This window comes from Onychomys torridus, chromosome 17, assembly GCF_903995425.1.
Source record: "Onychomys torridus chromosome 17, mOncTor1.1, whole genome shotgun sequence".
NCBI classification, from domain to species: Eukaryota; Metazoa; Chordata; class Mammalia; order Rodentia; family Cricetidae; genus Onychomys; species Onychomys torridus.
Window position 1 is genome coordinate 57,385,506 of NC_050459.1, and position 24,695 is coordinate 57,410,200.

The 24,695-nt window shown below is 38.9% G+C and overlaps 1 protein-coding gene across 6 annotated transcripts in view; it reads left to right on the forward strand.

Moving 5' to 3' along the window:
- The first annotated feature begins 9,068 nt into the window (after positions 1 to 9,068).
- Marchf1 (membrane associated ring-CH-type finger 1) overlaps positions 9,069 to 24,695 on the forward strand; it is a 764,409-nt gene continuing 748,782 nt past the window's right edge. For 4 of the 6 annotated variants that reach the window (XM_036166448.1, XM_036166451.1, XM_036166452.1 and 1 more), the window contains exon 1: positions 9,069 to 9,397. The gene's annotated coding sequence lies outside the window, so the exon portion shown is untranslated. The remainder of the gene's footprint in view (positions 9,398 to 24,695) is intronic. The other 2 variants (XM_036166450.1, XM_036166449.1) reach the window with 1 other exon arrangement.

The window sequence follows — 24,695 nt, forward strand, 5'->3', positions numbered from 1 at the left end:
TGTCTATGCACCACTTCTCTGGTGCCCATGGAGGCCAGAAGAGGGCATCAGGTCCCCTAGAACTCGAGTTACAGATGGCTGTGAATTGCTATGTAGATTCTAGGAACAAAACCTGAGTCTTCTGGATGAGCAGCCTGTGCTCTTAACCACTGAGCCATTTCTCCAGCTCCAGTACTCAGGAGTTAAGCTAAAGTAATCACAGAGTCAAAATTAAAAAAAAAATTGTATATGCACATACAAAACTTTTACCTCCCCTCTCTCTGTCTGTCTGTCTCTCACGTGTGTGTGTGTGTGTGTGTGTGTGTGTGTGTGTGTGTGCGTGCACGTGCGTGTGTGTGTGTGTGCGCGCGCACGTGCACACGAGTGTAAGGATTTGCAGACCATTTGAAACTACTCAGATTGGGAACTGCTGCTATGGTGATGAGGTGCCATGAGATTTAAAAAAGTTGTCAGGATATAAAAATAATAATAACATCAGTTTCCCTCCCTCCTTTCCTACCCATCCCTCCCCACTGCCTCTCCTCTGTCTCTACCCACTCCTCTTCCATTTCTATTAAGAAAAGAGCAGCCCTCCCATGGTATCAACAAAACAGGGCATATCAAGTTGCAGTAAGACTATGTACCTTCCCTTGTATTAAGGCTGGACAAGGCAACCTAGTATGAGGAGTAGGGTCCCAAAAGCCAGCAAAAAAGTCAGAGACAGCCCCTGCTCCCATTGTTCGGAGTCCCACAAGAAGACCAAACTACACAATTGTTACATGTATGTAGAGGATTTTGCTTAGGAATGTGGCAGCGTCATGTTTGCATTTTGGAGGAGGTTTTGCAATGAAGGCAAAGGACAAGCTGTAGACATATAGTCTCTTATAGACAACTCCAGTGGTTAGAAGAGACCACAATTTTCTGGAGTTTATTGAAGGGTGTGTTAATAAATAAAATATTTCCTGAGATGAACATAAAATTAAGTAAGGAACTGGTTAGCTGTAGAAATATTGAAAAGTCATGAACCACCTCAGTCTGACAGAACCTCAGAAAGGAAACTAAAATTGTGGGGTCTAACTATAAAAAATAGAAGCTAGATTTATTGTTCTCACCTTCCACATCTTTTTGTTTTATTCAAACCAAACCAAACCAGAAACCATAGAATAAGGAGATACACCCCTGCCCTTCACCAGTCATTTTTCTGGATCACTGAGAAATCCAAAGAATAGAAAATAAGTCTGATGGGGGCGAACAGAATAGCCAGCAGAAGATGAAAAGGCTCAAAATGACATTGATGGCCATGGTCAAGGAGAAGGGTAAATTATTCTAGAAATTTTCATGGAAAAGAATGCAAAGGCCATGGTGTGTGATCTACCCCTCACACACGACAGGACTCCATTAATGCACATGAAACAGTGTTTGACTGGAAATCATAGTGACACCATTTCCATGATTCAATTAATTATAATAAAATAATTTGAAACATTTGCACATTTTTAAAGGGGAGATTGGTTATTTCAATAGGATGCAAGTCTACTGAATTTGCTTTCAGTAGTATGCAAATCTCAAATTGTTGAGATTTCATGGGCTCAACATCCTTATCATTTCTAGAAGACAAGATTTTACAGTAGGATCTTGATCATTTTTATCCCACGTCTTGGGTGTAGAAGTTGTGTTGTAGGTGTATCAGTTAGGCACTCCACATTTATTTATTCTCTGCATTTTGACCAGTTGTGGATAGCTTAATAGTCTCCTAGGGTCTATGACCTCTCCAACTACTGATAGTTGGCCCAGTTTACAGTATGTCATGAACTCCATCCACTGAATGATGTTTACATCACATTAGACAATTGTTGATTATTCTCAAGATAAAAATGTCACTATTGCACCATTGGAAATAGTTTACTGGGGGCAGTCATTGTTGTGGTTTATTGGATTTATGGCTGGATAGGACTATTGGTTGTTTTTCTTCCTTGGCTGCTTGCCTAGCATCTTCTAGTACTGTGAGAGTCAACTTTAAGGAGGACCCTTCTAGGTTAGCTCCAACTCAGTGCTTTCAAGTCCCATACCCAAAGTGTGTGGTATCTTCACAATAGAGCCTTATTCTCATATTCTTGAGAATGGCAATATCATGGTATCAACTTGTATAAAACACACACACACACACACACACACACACACACACACACACACTAATATGTACTTTTAAATAAGCTTGTAAAATAATGTTTCCCTATGGCCTTTAAAATCACATCTATTATTATTTATTTCTCTCTCTTTTCTCCTTATATTATCCTCTACACACAATTAAAGTACCTCATGTTTTCATCTTTTACGTTGTACCTGTGTCTTAAAGGGATTAGAAACTTTTTGAAGGGCGTTCTTTCAAGACTGTTTATATGTCTCCAGAAGTAGGAAAGATCCTTAACAGAATCCGTTCTGCTCTTTCCCTTTCCCTGTCTTCTCTTGTTTCTTGTTATAGGTTGCTAGAACTAGATACACACACGCACACACGCGCACACGCACACACGCGCACGCGCGCGCACACACATGCACACACTATATGTATGCGTATGTATGCTACACAAGATTTAGATCAGGAAGCCCTGTGTAGAACTGTCAGCATTTTCACGTGAACTTCATGTCCCATTTCCACTCCATTTTATTTTCTCATAACTTCTCCAAAGTGAGAACGAGAGAGGTGAGGCAGCGTAGTTAAATGAATTACTTACGATGTGAGGGTGTCATTAAGACCATCAGATCAGAAGCAAAGTTGAAGCATTCTGGAGTTTTAGAGTCCGCTTGTAAAATAAGGACTATCTACTAGAGACTTTTCTCAGAAAATACATTTCCAGGGATTTCCCTGATGATTAAGAAGATATAGTTCCTGGAAAGAAGTCTGCTATACACACACGTGACTGATCATATTATGTTTGACCCCATGTTAGCCTTAATTCCACAAGTGTGAGTGAGAATAACCAAGGTAATTAAAGCAATTTGTGAAAACATACATGGTAAGAAATAGGTAGAAATACTGAGGATAAATCATGAACGATATTATTATAGGCAAGTAGACTGAGCATCAGATTAAGAAAAATCTTAACCTACAGACCAAGCGACTGATGGTGGCTAGAAAGCACTTAGCACTTCTATTGTTCAATTTCTTTTATTTTCAGAAAAACTTCAAATACCTTCATTCATTGATGGCTGTAACTACACAGAAATCTTTTTCTTTCCACAAGCAATGTGTCTCTTTTAAAATGTGAGTTCTTCTTTCTAAAGAGAATAACTCTTCATCCTTTTTTCCTACTGCCAAACAAAAACAATTCATAGATGGCCATTTCTATGTCATGCTAGTGCTGGTGACCAGCACAGCTGACGGAACATCAGGAAGGTGAGCTTGCAGCCATTAGATAGGTGCCCCCTGTCCTGTTAATAATAATGTTACTAGTAACAGTTACAGATATATATTCTTGAGCTTAAGTCAAAATAATAGTATTATAGATCAGAAGAACGTTTGCATCTATTAGCATATCATACAAACGTGAAGATTTTCATTATTTAAAAAGTTTTGTTTTTATAAATGAGAAATTAGTGTAAAACTCTAAATTAACAGCAAATCTTGAAGGACTAATCATGTGAGTCTTTTAACCTTTTTTTGCCAATCCATTCAAATTAATTCTTGTTAACAGAGTTGTTAAACAGCCAATTATCAAAAGCGGTAAGATAAAAGTTTTGAAAAAATTATCTGCACTGAATCTTTCTGTTTAATGAATGTTGGCCATACATTTGTGCCCTGAGAATATTAACTATGATGATAAACACATGGGGCTCCTGGGATGTAATGTGTATAATGATCAACCTTCTTTGTCAATATTCACAGATACAGTTTGCCTTTCTAGAACCCCTGAAGGATCAAGTGTAGAGAAGGTACTTTCTAAAGTAGTGTTTCTTTCTTTAAATTTATTATTTATGGGCTTTAAAAAATATTTATTTTATACTAGTGTCTTGATAGGTACAAAAATCAGTGTATCTTGTTTTATGTCCAAGTCTAAGGATGGCCTAAAAAGTAAAACTAATTTAGCATCCTCAAATTCTTCCTCTTCATAAATAACTTTGGAAAAATTTTATGGTGAAAATAAAATTAGTGATAAATTTATTCACTGATGGAAAAGTTTACCAAAGCAAACTACTCACCAAATAGAATATAAACATAATATATAAATATGTAGATGTGGATATTTGTATTATTGCTGTGACTAAATCCTTGGCAAGAAACAAACCCAAGAAAGGGTTTATTTGGACTGTTTGAGGGTACAGTTCATCATGGAGGGGAGGGTATGTCAGCAGGAGCTTGGTGCAGCAGCTCACTTTGCATCTTGTTAGCAAGCCCAAAGAGAGAAGAAGGGGGAGGGGGATGGAGGGAGGGGGAGAAGAAGAGGGGGAGAGGAAGAGGAGGAGGGAGCAAGCACATTTTGTGCTCTGCTGATTTCCTCATTTTTAGGAGACCCACAGTGGGCAAGTCTTCCCATCTCAATTAAGCTAATCTAGATAATGCCTCACACAGGTAGGCTAGTCACCCAGTAATTCAGGATCCTGTCAAGTTGACAGCCTTGACCATCACAGAGGTATATACCATTGTGCTCTCATTTCTTTTTTTCAGAGAAAACATGTCTAAGAGTCACTGTTCTGAAGACAGGCACAAAATGAATAGATTGATAGAGTCAAGTCTTAGATCTGACTTGTTGCTGGTTGAGCTCCCTGGACAATGTTTTTGACTCTTTAAAGTCTCTTTTACCATGTGTTTAAGGGAAGTTAATAAGATTGCCACAGCATGTGGTAAATTGAAGATAAAACAGACAAATGCATATAATAACTGCTGCACACATTTGGCAAATTACATGAGTTTTGTAATATAATTTCCAATTTTATTTATTATATACCAACAATTGGTAAAGCCATACCATGGTACATGTGTGCTCATGTATGTATATGGGTGTGGAAGTGCATGTACCATGGTGCACATGTAGAAGTCTAAGGTAACATATGGTGTCAGTTTCATGTTTATCTTGTTTGAGACAGGCTCTCTTTATTGTTTATTACCATGTACACCAGGCTAGCTGGCCTGAGACTTCCAGGGAGTCTCTGTCTTGCTATAGAACAGAGATTATAGACATGCATTACTATACCTGGTGTTATGTGGATTCTAGAGAGTTGAACTTGGGTCAAATACAGCAAACATTTTACGCACTGATCATTATCTTTCCCTGGAAAACTTGCTTCAAAAATTACTAGCTTTAAGTTAGTCTATCAAATAAACTAAACCAAAGCATAAAAAGTTTGCATTTGGTTGGACATGAAGATACAATGAAAAGTATTTTTTCTTCCTTCCTTCCTTCCTTCCTTCCTTCCTTCCTTCCTTCCTTCCTTCCTCTTTCTTTCTTTCTTTCTTTCTTTCTTTCTTTCTTTCTTTCTTTCTTTCTTTCTCTCTCTCTGTCTCTTTCTTTCTTTCTTTCTTTCTTTCTTTCTTTCTTTCTTTCTTTCTTTCTCTCTCTCTGTCTCTCTCTCTTTCTTTCTTTCTTTCTTTCTTTCTTTCTTTCTTTCTTTCTTTCTTTCCTTCTTCTGTCTTTTTTAACTACCAAATCTCTGGATTCTTTTTTGAAGAAAATCATGTATCATCATGGAAACAGTGTAGGAGAGCTTCAAAAATGGAGGCTGAGTTAATACAGCCACTCTGAATCTTCAGTGTTAAAGCTTAATATATCCATCATTTACACAAGATCAGAATGTAAGTTAGGAATATAAAATGGGATTTAAGATATAAACTTTTAAAAGAATTGTAATACTTGTGAATTTTTCATTTAACAAGTGAATATTTTACTTTGGTAGCTTTTAGCCATTCGTTTGGGTAAAAATATCTTAAAACACTAATAAAGTGGACTATTTTTCCTTTTGGCTTTTTGAATCAGAGTCTCACTATGTAACTGAGTTTAGAACTTGCCATATAGCACAAATTGACCTTGCCATCCTGTAGCCTCTATATTCCTATTGCTGGAGCTACAGGCATGCACCATTACACTTGGTTTAAATAAAATATAGCTGACAAAATGTCCCATACCAGGTTTCAGATCCGTTCCCTCAAAGCTGTTGATCAGAAGAATCCAAGAATATAGGCCATTGCCCTGCTCTTGATTACCTACCGGAACATGATGGGAAGGCCCTATTGACAAAGCAATCTTACACTTTGGTCATAGGGCTTGAGGAAATCAAGCTGACATTGACATGAAAGCTCATTTCCCACTGGGTAACTTTCCTAGCACCAGAAGGGGCTAGGCAGGCGGCAGAGTGAGGAGAATCAATGACAGTCTTATGCAGCTGTGAGCTCTATGAGCTAAATAATGATCCTCCTGGCAAAACATGCCCATGAGTATAATAGTGGCACACATATTATGGGAGTAACTAACTGCTTTCTAATTGTATTTAGAAGCTCTTTATGCATAAACTCATTATTAGTGCTATAAACCTGGTCAAGAACCTTTGACTGGGGAGACCATATGCTATAGGAGCAAACCCACTACTAGTATTTTGCTAAATAGACACAGTATCAAACTGCTTTCTAAATATGCATCTCTATGCCATACATTAGTGAAGCTCTCAGTCCTTATTAGAGAAACATGTTTGTTCAGTGGACAGTGGTTACTCAGAGAGTCACAGTTGGTCAAAGCACAGAGAACAACTATTTGAGGAGAGCTCAGTCATAAATGGGGTGTATTTATATTACATACCTTCCACTCCATGTTCAGAATATTTCATGGAACAGTTGGTGAAAAGATTTTAAGAGCCAGGGATCAGGGAAGACAGTGTTTAATGGACATATCTGGATTATTGTACTCGGGAATGGACAGCAGCTGTGATTGCCTGCACAAAACGTAGACAAGACCAAGACAGTCACAGCATTCCAGCATTATTAGAGAAGTGCACATGAGCTTCCATCTTTAGTTGAGGAGTTATTGACAGCTGATGGCTAATAGAAAAGAGAGAGTCAATTTTCTTTAGGGGTGTGATCCCTGGTATGTTGACCATGCTATGCTCCATTGGCCAGCTCCTTACCCCTAAGTATATTGCCAGTACAAATTATATTATTTGGATATTTAAAAAGAGATAAGAAGCTGAGAAGGGAAGTTGCATGGGATCTAGGGAGAGTTTGAAGGGGTGAGTAAGGTGCTTATTATTTATGTGGAAAATTCCTGAAGAATTAATAATCTTATATTAAAAAGTTAGGAATATTAGCAAAGATATTCAATGGATATAGCTATAATATATACAAATAATGTTAAAGATACCTACTGTATCTAAAACATTATAATTTGCAAATGACAGGGTGAGTTTTAGACCTAATTATTTCTAAACTATATGAATATTTTATTTAAATTGAATTCTGATTTTTTTTAAAAGATTGCTCTTCTTTGGTGTGTATGAATGCTTTGCTTGAATGTATGCATGTACACATGTGAATACCTAGTACCTCTGGAGGTCAGAAGAGGTCACTGGGTACCCTGGAGCTGGAGTTATAGGTGGTTGTGAGTGTTGGGAACTGAAGCAGGTCTTTTGCCAGAGCAGTAAATGCCTGTAACCACCGAGCTACTGCTCCAACATCAGTCTGGCTTTTTCAAAGGTCATTTATGATCTTTTTCCTGGGGGAAGCCCTACTGAATTTCACAATCTCGCAATGCCTGAATAAACCTGTCTAATATGATGATCAGGCTTCAATGTTGTTGCTACAGTTACTGCTATGTGGAGTTGTCCTCTTTCTCTTTACAAAAGACACTGAGTTTTTAATTGCTCCCAAATTTGTAATGAAGGCTACCCCAGGAGTTGTGGCTCTACAGAATAGAGTCTAGACACTGTTCTCAGGCAGTGGAGGCACACTTCTTTGGTTGACACTGACTGTTGCTGTAGCCCAACCTCCTTGGGGATGAGAAGTGGCTGGTCATCCTGGGAAAGTCAACAGCCTCCTTGGATGGATGCTGGGGCCTGGTGTTTTTCTTCTTAGGAGTTATTATTTTATTTTATATGTATATTGTTTAGAACCTTAGTATGTGTTTGTGAATCATTTGTGCTCAGGTGCTTGCAGGGGCCAAAAGAGGGCATTGGATCCCTGGGGATGGGACTCATGGACAATAGTTAGTCTTCTGATGTGGGTGCTAGGAATCTGAATTCAGGTCCCGCAAAAGAACTGTAAGTGTCCTTAACCACTCTCCAGCACCAGGGGCTTTAGTGTTTGGTCTGATTCCTCTAATAGGACTTCTATGGGTATTACAAAAAGCAGTAAACCATAGGAGCTGGCATCACACCTTTTAATTAAGTGTTCTATGACTTGTTTTCCTCCTGGATGGCAGCCCTGGCAGGAGCCAGGGAGGCAGCCCAAGAATGTCTGCTAGTATTTGGTATTTTAGAAGAGGAGAGCCTGGCAGAGATAGCTAGGAATTCTGGTGGTTTCCCATCTCAGAGCAGCAGTCTTATGGTGTACGTGTCGTAGATCACCCACCCCTTATCACCTCTTAACTTTTGCTGCATGTTGCCAAGGCAGCAACTGACAAGATACCCCGAACTTTCTGCTGCGACCAGGGCTCTAATATTCCTGGAGATTCTCTTTCTTCTCCGGCCCCACAGCACAAGGATCATCACAGAAACGTGGCTCCCGAGAAGTGAAAAGAAGGACACCACCAACAAAAACGACAACAAAACTTTCTCCTCACCCTTGTCTTGTGCCACTGATTTAGATAGTGACTCAAGAATCAGAGCAGAAAACACTGTCTTTTCTAGGTTCTGTCACCACTGTGCCCCCCCCCCCCCCCTTTCCGAAGTCCCTGCTCTTTCCTGTCCTTGACTTCAGCTAAAAAGCCAGGTCCACATTGCGTTCTGGGAACACCTCACACCTCTGCTGCGTCTTCTGCCTGCTCTGCTTTCCCCGCCTGAGCGCTGGATTATTCCAGTTTTTGAGCATGGCAGATTTCCACTGGATGACATCATGGGAGCCCAGTGAGTGCCGCTGGTGGAGGGGGACAGAGAAGGGGAGGAGGCTCAGAGGAGGGAAGAAGGCTGGGGAGCCTAGCCAGAGCCGGGCTGCCTGCCACCCAACCGCACGCACGTTTGTGAGCTGAGGAGGAGTGCACCACCAGTCACTGACAAAGGATGGGAGGATGCTGCTACCCTGGGATGCGGGCTGCGCGCAGCCTGCCGGCTGCCTGAGCTACTTCACCTTCCCTGGTGAGTGACTGCAAAGAGCTTTTGATCAACCTCCGGCAGAGTCCATACTCTCTTTGGCTTGTGGTCCTAGGAGGCTTGCTCCTGCTCCAGAGCGCCAGACCTAGCCCAACACTACCTTGGAGTGCAGGCAGCAGGTGCCTTTGCCCAGGTGGGTTCCATGTGGGAGGTCCTGCTCCCCTGCTGAGATGGGTACTCGTGCTGCCAGAGGCAGGCTGTCCTGCTAAGCTTCCCCAGTCGGTGCTGCTGCGGGGTAGTTCCCTTGGTGGATTACAAGTAAGCACTGTTTACACCCTTGGCCGCACCCCTCTGAAAGCAATTCCTGTCGTGACTTCCCTGGCTCAAATGCTCTTAGGGTGGGCTTCAGAGAGAAAGCGAGTTACTCTGGGAAGGGCGCGTAAGACTGAGTGCAGCCTTTGTCTTGGGTTTAATGTGGATGCGCTCAAACCTGAATTAGACTCTATGCAACTGTTGGGTTCAGTCCTGGTTCCCTGCCCCAGCAGGGCTGGATGAGAGATACCTCTGTGTTCTTTGCGGCAGGGGAAGTGGAGAGCTGGGACTTTGGACACCGGAAGGGTCCTGCGCTCAAGGGTGAGTGTCGCAGTTATCCAGGTGTGGAGCTGGCTTGTGGAGCTCAAGGAAGTGAAGTGGATGGTGACAGCAGAGAAATGCCCAAGTTTTATACCAAGTGGTGCAAGGGAAACAGCAAACTTACTGAGAATGGCTTTTTTATGTTTTTGTCCTCCTTTCTGGTGCGCGTCTTAGGGGTATTGTTTGTGGATGGAAGCAGAGCCAGGTCTAGGATGCCGTTAGACAACGCCAGGTTTTCTTGGCAATTTCTTTTGTTACTATGGAAAGATTTGTCTGATAAACAGGCTAAGCATCACCACCTTTACTGTGGTGCAGCTTATGCTCTTGAAGCAAGTCAGAAACTGCTCAAGTGCCTTAGTTGAGAGGAACACCCCGTGCGTCAGAACGCCACTACCCAAGCTTGCTGGCTTCTTGCTCAGGGGACACTTGCTTTGTCTATGAATTCTTGCTGTTTGGGAAGAGTCCAGTTTTCATCTCACAAGGAAATGGTGATATCCATAGGAACACTTGTGTTTATGCCAACCTCCCACCAGCCACCTGCGATAAAGATAGAAACCAGTAAAATCTTGACACTTTTGGTTCACTTGTAAAAGATCAGGTTTCGAATCCTCGTAGTCAGATGGGTTTAAAAAACTTAATAGCTAATTCACATTCCTGAATTAGTGGAATAAGCACTCATCATTACAAAGGCTTTAGGTGTACAAGTTCAATGTGGGGGTCCCTAAGATAATGACAGGATACAAGAATAAGGCAATGCTAGTTATAGTTCGAAGATCACTTAATTTTGTCTGTAATGGGCTTAATGCTTTCCTTTAGATTATTATTTTTTCTCTAAAGATAGCTGGCCTTAATGAAAGCCTTCTAAGACAGAGGATCAAAACATATTTTCTTCATCGATGATTTCCCTTCTGATAGTTTGAGTTCCTTTCAAGGCAAAGATGATAGGAAATGTGTAATAATGAGTGTACTGGGAATGGAGAAAGATCTGAGCTACTAGGACTCATCATATTTATAAATATGAGTCACAGAACCAGGAAGGCTATTGCAGAGTGTTATTTTGATTGAGGAAAGCACATTCTGGGTTTTGCATGCTCATCTCGTCTGAGAGGTGCACAGAGAGTGTTTGATTATGTGAAGCTATGAGTAGAGACAGATGCTTTGACCAAAGAGAGCTTGCCTTTATCCAGGACTCCTGAAACTGACAACATAGTTTTCCTGTAATTCAAAAAAGAATTCTTATTGCATTGTTTGTGTCTTGACTTCTTGTCACAAAAGGATCTGCTTCTCTAAAGGTTTTCTTTCTTTCTTTCTTTTTTTTTTTTTTTAATGTCTGTACTGTAAAGGAAACTGGACTCTACAATAGTGTTTCTGAAAACCTGTTGCTCATGTTGACTGTTTCCCTCTGGTAGTATGATAACAAACACTCTTTAAAGTATCCCAGAAAACATGGGATCTGCTGACGTTGTTCTGTAAGGGGATACATACAAATATATACATTGACCTAAAGTGGACACACACACACACACACACACACACACACACACACACACGTCTGAACAGACAAGACTGCAATGACAAGCAGATCATTTTATGACATTTGTCTCATTTTTCAAAAATGATACTGCCTTTCAAAATAAGATTTATCCATTAACAGGTTAATTAAAACATAAAACTAAGAATATATTGCATTTCACATTTAAAATACTTTACTTAAAAATATTTTACTCCCTTCCCAACGCCCCCCCCCCCCCAAAAAAAAAGCTGAAAATGTTTCAGTATTTTACTGCAAGTATAGTGGAATATGTGGGAAAGTCTTTACAAAATTTAAGTGTCCCATTGTTGAATATTATACATGTGATAGAAAGTACAATATTACTTTTAAAAGCACAGAGGACAAAATAGTATCTTCAAACTTGAGATTTTTTTCCCTAAAGTTCTTTAATATACTCACAGGTGTGTTGGCTATCTTACTACACAAGGACTCTAAACTGGAAAAGGAAAAGAGGAAGAAGTTGTTACATACACAAAGAGAGAGCATGTTGCCCAGAGCAGATGCCAGCGATGTGCAGATGCCATGGGGAAGAGCACAGTATTAATTACTCTTTTCTGGCTTTGATCAAATACTTGATAAAGGCAACTTGCGTGAGTGAGCAGAGGTTCATTTTGGCTCACAAGTACAGAAGACTACAAGACCATCACGGTGAAGGAGGCATGGTGGCTAGAGTGACACACAGCTGGGGCACTATTGACATGGTTGGCTACCTCAGTCCAATAGGAAGTAGAAAAGGGGTGATGTTTCTGCTAACTGGGCCTTATTCTCTCTTTTCCTTTTATTTAATCTGGGCCCCAACCTGATGGAATGGTGCTATCTGTGTTCAAGGTGGGTCTTCTCCCTTCCCAAACATTATGTCAGAAGACTGCAAGGTTCCCACAAAGAGCTGATGCACAGGACTGAGTTCACAGCACTTGGAATGGAGTCTTGCTTTCATATTTTTAGCTTGTTGATTTAGCAGATGCTTTAGCATTTCCAGGATTTGAAATTTCTTTCACTTTCCTTCAGGCAAATTTGTAGTTTGAACCCAATCAGAAGGTTATCTTGTCTTTCTATGAATATATCTTACAGATTTTAAAGTTGAAGGATGCCTATGGATCACAAAACATGATGTATGTTGTTGTGGATTGTGTTTAATAGGGATATTGGCTTGTCAAATATGATTGAAAAGTTTTAGCCTCTTAGTTACTTCTGCAATTATAAAGTAACAGCAAAAGTCAGTAGTTAGTGTTGTTTAAATATTGATAGGTATATTTTTAATTACATTTGCTTGTGTGTGTGTATGTGCTTGAGTATGCGTTCACACGTACATGTGCATAAATATGGCAATGTTTTAGTTGGGGAGGTCAGAAGACACCTTGTAGGAGATGGTTCTCTCCTTTCTCTGTATGAGTCCTGGGGATTGAACTCAGGTCACCAGGCTTAGCAGTAACTGCCATTACCCACTGAGTCATCTCACTCGCTCAGGTATGCATTTTAGTGAAAGAGGAGAGAAAATTTTAATGGAGTTATTACACTTAGAATTTAAGATACTGCATTATTCAGTATTCTCTATAAGAACAGAACCGATAGAATGAATATACACTTAAGGAAATTTATTTGATTGGCTTATGTGATATGATCTGGGTAGTCCAATAATGGCAACTCTTGGAGGGGCCAAGAATGCAGGAATTGTTCAATCCATGTTGCTGGATGTCTCAATAGTTCAAATCTGGGAATGAAAACTGGGAGGATACCTGGATTGCTACTGGGCTCCAGTCTTCCTGGAATGCAGAAGAGGCTGGCTCACACATCAGTTTAAGAATGCTGAAGACATGGGATAAATGAACTCGACAGCAAGAGTAAGGCAACTGTGCCCATAGCAAGTTGCTTTCTTTCCTCCTTTGATGACCTTTTACCTGGACAGTCACAAGACGGGTACCACCCACATTTAGGGTGGGTACTACAAAAAATCTGATCAAAAAGGTCCCTTATGGGGATGCCTGATGGCTTGTGTTTAGTTATATTGACAATCAAGAGTAGCCTTCACATCTTTTGAGACAATTTCTTTCCAAGTGACCATTACTGATTTAGTATATATTGGTAATGATTTAGTGTACATTGAGCACATTTTGTATCTTAATGTGCTTCTGTTTATTCCTAATTAATCACCTATTTTATCATGCCCAAAATGATACACTTAATAGGAAATAAGCAATTTTGACTTTATCATGTCATCAAGCATAACTCTCTTCTGTGAAGCAGTTTCTTTTAACATAAAATTCAGGTGATCTTCTGGTCTCTGCCTGGCCTTTCTTACGGGGGAAGGACAGTACTCAGTGTGGTAGTGATTTGAAAAACACAAGAAGATAAATCTGATGAATATGCCCAGTGATCTGCATAACTTAAATTTCTAATTCTTCAATTAAAAAGTAACTTCATAATTGTGTTTAGTTTTTGATATCTGTCATCTATCATTTTAAATCAGTGGCATATCTTTAACCTTTTATTTATATTAATTTTCTCTGACAAATTATAAAGTTGTTAATTAATATCCTTTTTATTGAAAATTAGCTGATTAATTTTTCTCATTTGTGTGACTGAAAATAATTTTACATAGCTCTAATTCTAAAGGATATTAATATGGGCACAATCTATACTCAGTGCTATTTCTTTCAACAAACTTTTTATTCCTTTCAGTCTCTCTGCAAACCTACCCAGACTTATTATTGCTTTGCAAGTCAGATGTCTTTGTATTTGACTGATTTTGAGATTTTTTTTATTTGTCTTTATATTCAGTGAGCTATAGTTTTCTTTGTACCTATCCTCCTTGAATTCAGAGCTTCTTGAACATGTGAGTTCATATTTTCATACATATCCAGAGTAATTCATTGAGTTCTTGACTATTATTCCTTCATGGATAGCTGTATTACTGTCTCTTTTTTATATCAGCTCCTGTGTAGTAGATTACCTCATTAGACCCAGCACAGTTTGTAAACTTGTTTCACTATTTTCTTTTCTTTATTCTGTCTCAACTACTTGAATATTTCTTTTGACCCTTTGCTCAGCTTATTGGTCACCTTCTACATATGTCCATTGATTGTCAAGATTGTCTATGGATGCTCTATCATAGTTTCAAAGGTACATTTAATTCTTCTATGTAGATCTCAACTTATCTCTTTTCTGTATCTTTTCCTTTACTATCTTAAACATATTATTCAAAATGATAATTTTTGTATAGTAATGTCAATTACTACATTGTATACTTCCTTTTAGTGTTTCTTCTTATTCTTTATTGTATTCATATAGAAAAATAGGCCATTTGGTTTATCCATTTCCAAAGAAGTGTCAATGTTTCCTTTGCAGGGATATAGAATGAAGAGTTGGCCAATTGTTGTAATCTGATTAGTTACAACTATGTCTTGCTTACATCCTCAGACTTTGTTCCTCTTCTGGGCAACTGTCAAAGCATGAATGTCTATCGCTGCCTCTAGGGGATTCATAGTTTCGAAATGCACACCACTGCAAGACCTGTAAGCATCTGTTTTTCAGATAAGCTCCATTTTTGGTGTTTTAACCTCTAAACATGTGTGCATTTCCAGATTTCAGAAAGGGGAAATCAGGCATTATTCTGTTGTTTTTTTGTTAACTTGACATAAGCTAGAATTATGTAGGAACTTCACTGGAGAAGATTACCTGTAAGCAAATCTGTAGGGCATTTTCTTGATTAATAATTGATGTGGAAGGGTCCAGATCACTGTGGGTGGTTCTATAAATTGGTAAGGAGTCCTAGAGTTAATAAGAAAGAGGGCTGAGCAAGCTATTAAAAGAAAAACAGTAAACAACACTCCTCTGTGTTTCATTCAGTTCCTTCCTCCAGGTTCCTGTCCATATTTTTCTTCATGATGGACAGTGTTGTGGACATACAAGCTGAAAGAAGTACTTCCCTCACCAGGGTGCCTTGTTCAGAGTGCTTTGTCAGAGCAGTGGAAACTCTATCTGTTGTTGATGGGTCAACTGTGTTTTACACAACTTGTTTCTCTGAGAGATTGTGGCTCCTCATGTCTCAACTGTGTCCTCACTATTATCCGAAGACTATAAAAATATTACTAGATTCTTATCTCACAGGAGTAGTCTCCAGATTCTATTCTCCTTCTGGGAAGCAGCATTAAAAAGCATCTTGCCTCACTGATACACCGTGCATCTGAGATCTTGGGACCTCTATTCTTGACCTTTTCCAGATCCTCTGGGACCAGGTGGTCTTGAGTATTCCCTAAAGTCCCTTATCCTATTGGTCTCTAGCTTGCTGTTGAAGAGCTGTGGAACTTTATCAGTTAGGCCATAATGTTAGGAGGTCAGGGCCTTGGTAATGTGCCACTGATGGGGATTATGATGTCACAGTGCCTGCCTCTTACACCCTTTCAAAACCTGAGCAGTAGGTGAGTGATTTTTTTTTTCTCTACTACATACAGCCTTTCTGATGTGCTGTTTCAACTCAGGCCCCAAAGCAATGGGGCCAGCTGATCATGGACTGAAACTTCCAAACCAATGAGCAAAATAAAGTTGTCATCTTTTCAAGGTATCTGTTGCCTTAATGGAAACCTAACACACACACACACACACACACACACACACACACACACACACACACACACATTTTACTTAAGTCAAAGTTTTGTTTTTAACATGAGGCTTGTGTTGTGGCTTTGATGGTATTTTTGATTTATCATGAGTTGCTCATTAAAACTGCCAGTTAAAACAGACTATTACTGATTATGAACACAGATATTAAATATCCAAGCTCACTCCCTGGCAAAACTAGAATTAGTAACTTCAGCCTACAAGACTTAAGTCCATTGCAGTTTGTAAATGTTCTCTAAAAGAAATTGGCTTCTGCTAGACAGTTGTATTATGTGTCATTTGATATAGAAGTAGTTCATCATTTTTTCTGAGGTACATCTTAGTAACTAAAATTAATAACTCAAATAAACAATAATTTCAAGTTCTTGCTAACTACTAAATAAAATGGCAAAGCTTCTCTCTTAGGCATGTTGCAAACCAAACAAGTGTGTATATTAAAAACAAGGCTCTTTATGAGTACAAGTACTTGATGATGAGTCAGCTGTACTTAAAAATAAATGTCACATGTATGGAAGAAAAAACGTGACAATCTGGACTCTGTCCCTTCTTAGAAACAATTTTCTTTTTTTATTTTCATGTTATTACTCAGAAAAGCAATCAACGTAAGTTGATATCTAATATCTATGTGACAGAGTTACCAAACTGGTAATAGATTGAACTACCTGCATATGAATAAAACTCAATAGAATTTGAGGCTAGTTTATTATAAATAATTCATATCATAGTTGAAGTATAATGTTAGATACACATAAGACGAATTTTCTATAATTCTGTAAATTGGTTTATGCTTTCTTAAACCTCCTAGTAATGGAGAGATACTTAAGGTGAATGACATATAATATGCTTGTTTTATCTTTTATATGTATTTTAATGATTTTATTTATTCTTATTTTTGTATATTGTGCACATTGGTGTTTGCCTGCATGTCTGTGTGAGGGTGTCAGATTTCCTGGAACTAGAGTTACAGTTGTGAGATGCCATGTGGGTGCTGGGAATCAAACCCAGGTCCTTTGGAAGAACAGCCAGTGTTCTTAACTAGTTAGCCATCTCTGCAGCCCCAATATTATGCTTGTTTTATGTAATTATGCATTTCACATAACATCGAAAAGCACTGACTTTGGATGGAAGAATATAGTCAGTTGAAATAGATTCTTATTCTGGTTGGTTTTTGGTCAGCCTGGCAGGCTAGAGTTTCCTAGGAAAAAGAACCTCACTTGAGAAAATGCTTCCATCAGATTGGCAAGCCTATGAGGGCATTTTCTTTATTAATGATTGCTATAGAAGGGCACAGACCACTGTGGGTAGTCCCATTCCTGGGCAGGTGTTCCTGGGGTTTATAAGACAGCCAACTGAGCAAGCCAGGAGAGCAAGCCAGTAAACAGTATTCCTCTGTGGTCTCTGCTTCAGTTCAAGTTTCTGCCTTCAGTACCTTTCCAGACTTCTCTTCGGAACTGTGATCAGGGTGTGTAAGCCAAACACACCCTTTCCTCCACAAGTTCCTTTTGATCATGGTGTTTCATTACAGCAATAGAAGCAAAGTAAGACAAGCCGTTTCTTGTCTTTGATTCAGCAACAAAATACAGGAGGAGAACCGCTGTACTTGGACGAGCATGACACATTACCTTACCTCATTGCAGGATCATTGCTTCAGATCCATTCACAATGCTCTACTTCCCACAAGGCCTAGCAAAGGTCCCAATTCACACCTTCTCCTTTTACTCTGGTTCTGACTGTGGCTGTGGCAAACTTGCCAGGCAAACATTGGCTAAGGTTTGCCGACCCTTTCCCTCCTCATGTTTGTGTTGAATATATTTTATTCTGCCATGTGACTTACCTACTTTTTCAAACTAAGGTCTTAGCACCCTGAAATGGTGAAGAACTAGCAAACCCAAGGGAAGCACACAAGTAATGGAATGGATTGACAGTTCTCTGAGGTGTATAGCCCCTTAGGAGGTCTGAGTCTGGAGTGGGTGGAGCCTCAACTCTTCTTGGTTGTGAAGGAATCCCAGGGGTTTCACTGGCACTTCCTGCTTCCTTTCCCCTAGTGGTTCACTCACTGACAGCTACTCTTAGTACATTGTTTCTTAGTTTGGACTTGACTTTTGGAGGGAACTATACCCAAAATCTATGGTAAATTAGGTTTCCTTCTCTGGATGAAAATGCAAAAACAGGGAAGAGGGGGAGAAGGGAGAAGGAGGGAGAGGTGGAAAGAGGGAGAGAGAAGGATTCAGGATTGCAGTTGTAAGACACATCCACTTATAAGAGAGAAAAATGAGGAGGAAATTAAACGAATGCATTTCTCAAGTGTATTTTGTTTCTAAATCAATCATTTTTATTAGCTATGGAATAATCTGTTGTCCTAATGAGAAATAATTCCCACTTTTCCCCTACTTCCTGCCACTCAGCTATGACTTGTGATATAATGATAAGTAAAAAACAAAACAAAACAAAAAAAAACCCAATGTATCCAGATTTCTGCTATTTTGAAACTTTTTATTCATGTGAACTAATTAAATAGCCACAGGAACCAGGACAAATGTGTAGGAGTGAGTACAATGAAGGACAGGTGCATGCTAATAAGAAATTTTATTATTTGGGAGTGTGACTGCACATAGAGATTTGTGCAAGCATCCTTGAAGAAGTGGTTGTTTGAGTTGTTGTCTAAAGAAAACAAAACACAGAAGTTAATAGATGAAGAGAGAAAGTAAAACTCCTAACAGAGGGATAAATGGAGTATTCTGGAGGCTAACTTGTTGGGGAAGCATAATGATTTTGATGGACTCAGGACTGTGATTGGTATGGATTTAAGTGGAGATATGCCACTCATAAGGGGCAGTCACAAGATGTTTGACATATAAGGAATGTTGTGTATATAGGTGTATTTGGAAGATAGGGAAGGGTTCAACAAATTATTGATATTAGACTATCTAATACAGAAAAGGAAATATATGAAGAACTGAGGAAGGATGTTGCACAAAATAATGCAAACTAGCCCTATAGACAACCAAGGAGTCTGGGAGCAGGAAAGGTGGTCTTCCCCAGGGAAGAGGAAACCAATTGGTTATTCAGTACCAAATGGTCAGCCCTGAAAACAGACTTACAAGTAACCATACATACTGAGGTTACATTTAGGAATATATGTATATGCATATATATACATATATTCATTCAATAACAATGAAAAAGAGGGTATGAATTAGAAAGAAAGCAGGAGTATATGAAAAGCTTTGGAGAGAGAAAAGGGTAGCAAGAAATGTAATTTATACTCTCAAAAATAAAAATAAAACTGAAAAAAGGAATTACGAACTTAAAGCATGGAGTTTGTAGGATTGATGAATTTGTTAGTGAAATTCTAAAGAAATGTAGTTGAGAGCTTAGGTAGTCACTCATGTTTTGCTCACTTTCTCTTTGTTTATGATGATATTTAAGACTACTATGCAAGGCGTTTCTTATTTCTACAGTTCTAAATAGCTTTACATTGTTGTAAATTTATGTTCTTATATAATGATATATTAATTTTTATTTTTAAATGTTTTCAATTGAAATAGATTTACAACAATTTACCCCTCCCTTCCCCTCCAGCCTCTCCCAGCTACTCTCCCAACTCCTGTTCTTTCTCCCAGTCTCAAGTTGATGCTTCTTTTCCTTTGATGGCTGTTGTTACATACCATTCATCTATGTGTGTATGTGCACACACCAATGCATGGATCCAACCTTCTGAGTCTATTTTTGCTCTTTGTGTTTGTTTTTTTTCAGGGCAGACCACTCTGCATTGAATCCAATGAGGAGGTCCCATTCCTGGGAGAGGCTAATTCTCTTCCTTCTAGGTGTGGGACCCCATGAAAATTCCCCCATTTCCTATTTATATGCTCATCAATGCCATTGTTTATTCATCAATTTCTAGGTGAAATTGTTTCATCAGAGAATTCCTAGTATTCTGGTTCTTACAGTCTTTCTGTATACTCTTCGGTGATGTTCTCTGAGCATACAGTCACGAATTGTGACACAGATATATTTGTGGGTCTGGGCTTCATGTCATCTGTTGATCTCTGAGATGTATCCAATTGTGGTTTTCTGTGATAGTCTCTATTCAATGTAAGGAAAAGCTTCTATAGGGGTGAAGGATAAAATTTAGAATCTACTAGAAAATTATGTTGGACTAGCAAGGTGATGGTAGTAGATTTTTTAATGGCCATAGCCTCTCTAAACATGAGAAACTGAATAGTTTTTTTCAGAACCAGGCATGTTTTCCCTCCTGTTGAGTGGGTTTTAAGTCCAATTAGACAGCTGTTGGTTACCACCCACATGCAAATGACACTGCACTTTTATGGACATATTGCTGTGGTAGTCATTGTTGTGGTTCACAGGTGTGACAACTGGGTAGGACTGTGTGCTTCTTTCTCATGGCAGCTTTCATAGTATTTTCTGAAACCATGGAAACTAGATTGGGAAAGAGGCTTTCAGGTCAGACCCAGCTCAGATCACACTTGTGTTCTAAGTGCGAGCGTGAGTTATCTTTAGCAATAGGAACCTTCCTTCAACCTTGAGAGGTAACCAGGGGCTGCAAAGTGTCAAGGGAGCAAATGACCCAATTTAAAAATTGGCTAGGGATTTATCTTTCAGGAATCTCTAAACAGAGAATTCTCAAGAGGGCAAATGAAATTAGCTAATAAATACTTCAAGAAGTGCTCACCATCTCTAGCAGTTAAGGACTATAAACTAAAGCAACAGTAGGACTTTCTCTCACCAGTCATAAAGTGACTAAGATCAACAAAACAACTGACCACAACTGTTGGAGAAGCTGTGAGAAACAGGAACCTTCATTTACTGTTGGTAGGAATGAAAGTTGGTGAAGTCTCCCTGGAAATCACTACAGTGAATACTCAACAGACTAAAAGTAAATCTGTCACATGAACCACCCAAACTCATTCCTTGACATAGTCTCCAAAGACTTTACATTCTACTCTATAAATACCTGCTTGGCAATATTCATAACTGCCTTATTCACAATAGCCAGGAAGTAAAAATAACTTAATGTATTTCAACAGATGAATGGATAGTGAAAGTGTGATACATACATGCAGCAGAATAGTATTCCGTTGTATGAAAAAAATGAAATAATTTACAGGTAAATTGATGGTCCTGGAAAAGATTATATTGGGTGCGGAAATCCAGATACATAAAAACAAATGGTTTATGTCCACTGTCATTTATGGACCCTAGATCTTCAGCTGTGGGCATACACATGGAGTAACTATAGAAACTAGGAGAGTATAAAGGGGTTATAGGCAGAGTGCAGCTGGACTTGAGAGGGGAATAGTAGGATACAGGTGATATTAAGTGGAAAACAGAAAAATGAGGAGGAGGCTCCAACTAGGGACTGGTGGGAAAGGTAATAGAGATTGAGAAGGAGGGACAAACAATAACATGGTAGTTTAATAAAAACTCAAAAATCATATTAGTTTATATTTAACTAAATTTATACAACACACACACACACACACACACACACACACACACACACACACCTTAAAGTTAAGCAACTTGGGCTGACAGCACTTCCCAAAATAGACTAACAACAGCCTCAATACCATGCATGAAAAAAAAATCTGAGTGGTTAATCAGGCTAATCCCACTACTCCCAAAACAATCCGGACTATTGATGTAGTCCTTGGTTGCCTCTATTAGGTTTTAGAGTTATGGAATTGTAAGTAGATTTCCACATCATTCTTTAAAGGGAAATTACTTTTAGTATTTAAACTTTTACTAGGTGAAAGAAAATGATTTACTATTTCAACTGAAATTATATGTGAAATTGATTTTAATGGTGAAGCACAAGTGGGGCTCCGGGCTGCATGGTGCAGAGTCACATTTCATCACTGAGTGTCAAGCCCATTCTTTTGGTCAGGATCTAATACAGCTAAATTGCCAGTAGATTAGAATAGTTCAAAGTCTAGTTTTGTTAATTTCTCCAAAATTTGGAATTCAGTCAAAATTAAGGACAAGCTATTTTTCTGCTTTGATATTCCTCAGCAATTTTGCTTTAATAGAATCCAAAGTTCTTTCTCAAAGTGTGAAATGACCCTTTACTGTTGGACAAGAGCCTACGGTAATGCTCACAGGCCACTGTCCCCTTTGCACAACATGGTGTATTTATAGGTTACTTTAGGGGTTATTTTTTTAACATAGTATTTTTTTTTTAAATTGACTCTTCAGGAATTTCACATAATACACTCCAATTTCACTTATTTCCAAGTCCCTCAATATCTGCCCTTTACCCTTATACTATTCCTCCCCACCCCAGGAAAAGTTAAAAAAAATCAGAAAAATAAAAAGTTGCTGGGCGGTGGTGGCACACACCTTTAATCCCAGCACTTGGAAGTTAGAGCAAGGCGGATCTCTGTGAGTTCAAGGCCAGCCTGGTCTGCAGAGTGAGATCCAGGACAGGTGCCAAAACTATACAGAGAAACGCTGTCTCAAAACGAAACAAAAGTAAGAATCTTAATTAAAAAACACAGATAAGCAACCATAGAAACAAAACAATAAAGCAAACAACAACAACAACAATAGCAAAAACCTACTTCACTCCTCCATCTTTCCCACCTGTGTATCATTTCTTTGTCTCAGAGGCATTGGGAGATGCTGTGTATCATACTTTATATCCACTAAACAGCTTCACTTGCAAATGTTCATTGTGTAATGTGTTGGAGGTTAGGTTCAAGGCCTTTGACTTCTGGTATACTGTCAATACTGGACCCTCATTGTATAGAAGTTAGTCTTTAATGAAATATGCTGTTCTCATTTTAAAAAGGCCTAGTGAATACGTGACTAAACAAACATTCAATAGCTAACAAGTTCAGGGGGAGCTATGAACTCTGAACCTTGCCAGGGTATAAAAATGAACCTGGGGGTTAATTGGACAGACTACAGTAGTACCATACTGAGTGGTACATATAAAAGGCAAAATCTGAAGTTTACCAATATATTTTTTATGTTTCTGTATTCTTTATTTTCCAAATACTTAATGAGTTAGTTTCATAATAAAACACAGGCCAATAGTTTTGAGTTAAAAAAAAAAAAACCATAACCCAAACTTCAAAATGTTAACCTGTCAAATCTGAATATTCTTATTTTTTCATAATTTCTATATACATATGAAAATGGATAAGACACTTACAATGTGCAAATGTAAAAGGCACTTCATGTGTAACAGCAGTGAGCATATCCAACTGAAGGTGGATATGGTTACCTAGGAAGCATGAATAACAGTTGCCTGGAAAACATACCCCAAAATGATTTTTTGAGGGTTCTGGTTTTATAGATAAAAGCAAAGAGGTAACAGAAATCACTTTCTGCAGTCACTTTGGTTGACAAGAATAGCAGTGATCACTTCCCTTGTATACTCCAGGTAAGCAGTGTTATGAGCAGGGAGGAGGCGTTTTCTGAAGTTTGCAGTCTAGGAAGACAGGCCTACTGTCCTACCACTGAGGCCTCATAAGAGCTTGCAGACTTTACATTTCAATAAAAATTATGTATGAATATGTGCATAGGCATCTGTATGTATGTATGTCCACACACAGACACAGACACACAGACACAGACACACAGACACAGACACACAGACACAGACACACACAGACACACACAGACACACACAGACACACACAGACACATAGACACACACAGACACACACAGACACACACACACAGACACACACAGACACACACACACAGACACACACAGACACACACACACAGACACACACAGACACAGACAGACAGACACACACAGACACAGACAGACAGACAGACAGACACACACACACACACACACACACACACACACACTCACATGCACAAAGAGAGCAGGTACACCAAAGAAGTCTGGCTTTATGGGTTGGACTCTCTGGAGATCTTCCTGATAGGAAAGTACCTTTGCCTTTGAAGAGTGGTCAACAGAACACAAAACATTTTCAAAGAAACAGTTGATCACCTTTATTAACTTGCCTAAAGAACAACAGGATAACTTATTGCCATGTTGTATGTCTGTGCATTTTCATGCACATCTCTTCCCTTGTGCTTCTGTGGTGGCAACAATCCTGTACTGTAGACAGTGGAGTCTCCAACCTCTCCCTCCATAGCTCCCGCAGTAGCTATGAGTGTGATTTTGATGGTGTGTTTGTTCTCTATCACGTGTGTGCCTAGAAGAGGTATAGCTTTGTATACAGAATATTGCCATTTTGTCTTTCTTCTTTTGGGTGATGTTGTTGTATTTTATAGGAAGAGAGTTTTGTTAATTAAAGCTGTTTATATATTTTATAAACAAGAGGATTCAATTTCAACTTGAGATGAGTGGTAATTGCAAAAGGCTCAGACTCAAGTCATTTTGAGACATGTTGAACCCCCTGTTACAGGTGATATTAGTTAAATAATCTAACCTACTTAAATGTTGGTTTCCTTAGCTATAAGATGTGATTGATATTACTTTCTTACTAGATTGGTTGTTAGGAGGATTAAGGATGATAAGTAAATGATTATTCAGTTCATACCATCATGAAAACAACATTATAGCATTATATTACCAAGTATGGTTTCATCTCTAGAAAATATCCTGTGAGTTTTAAACTTGAAGTGGTATTGATCTCTTTAAAAGTTTAAACTAAATTTAAACATTTAGTTGCACAAA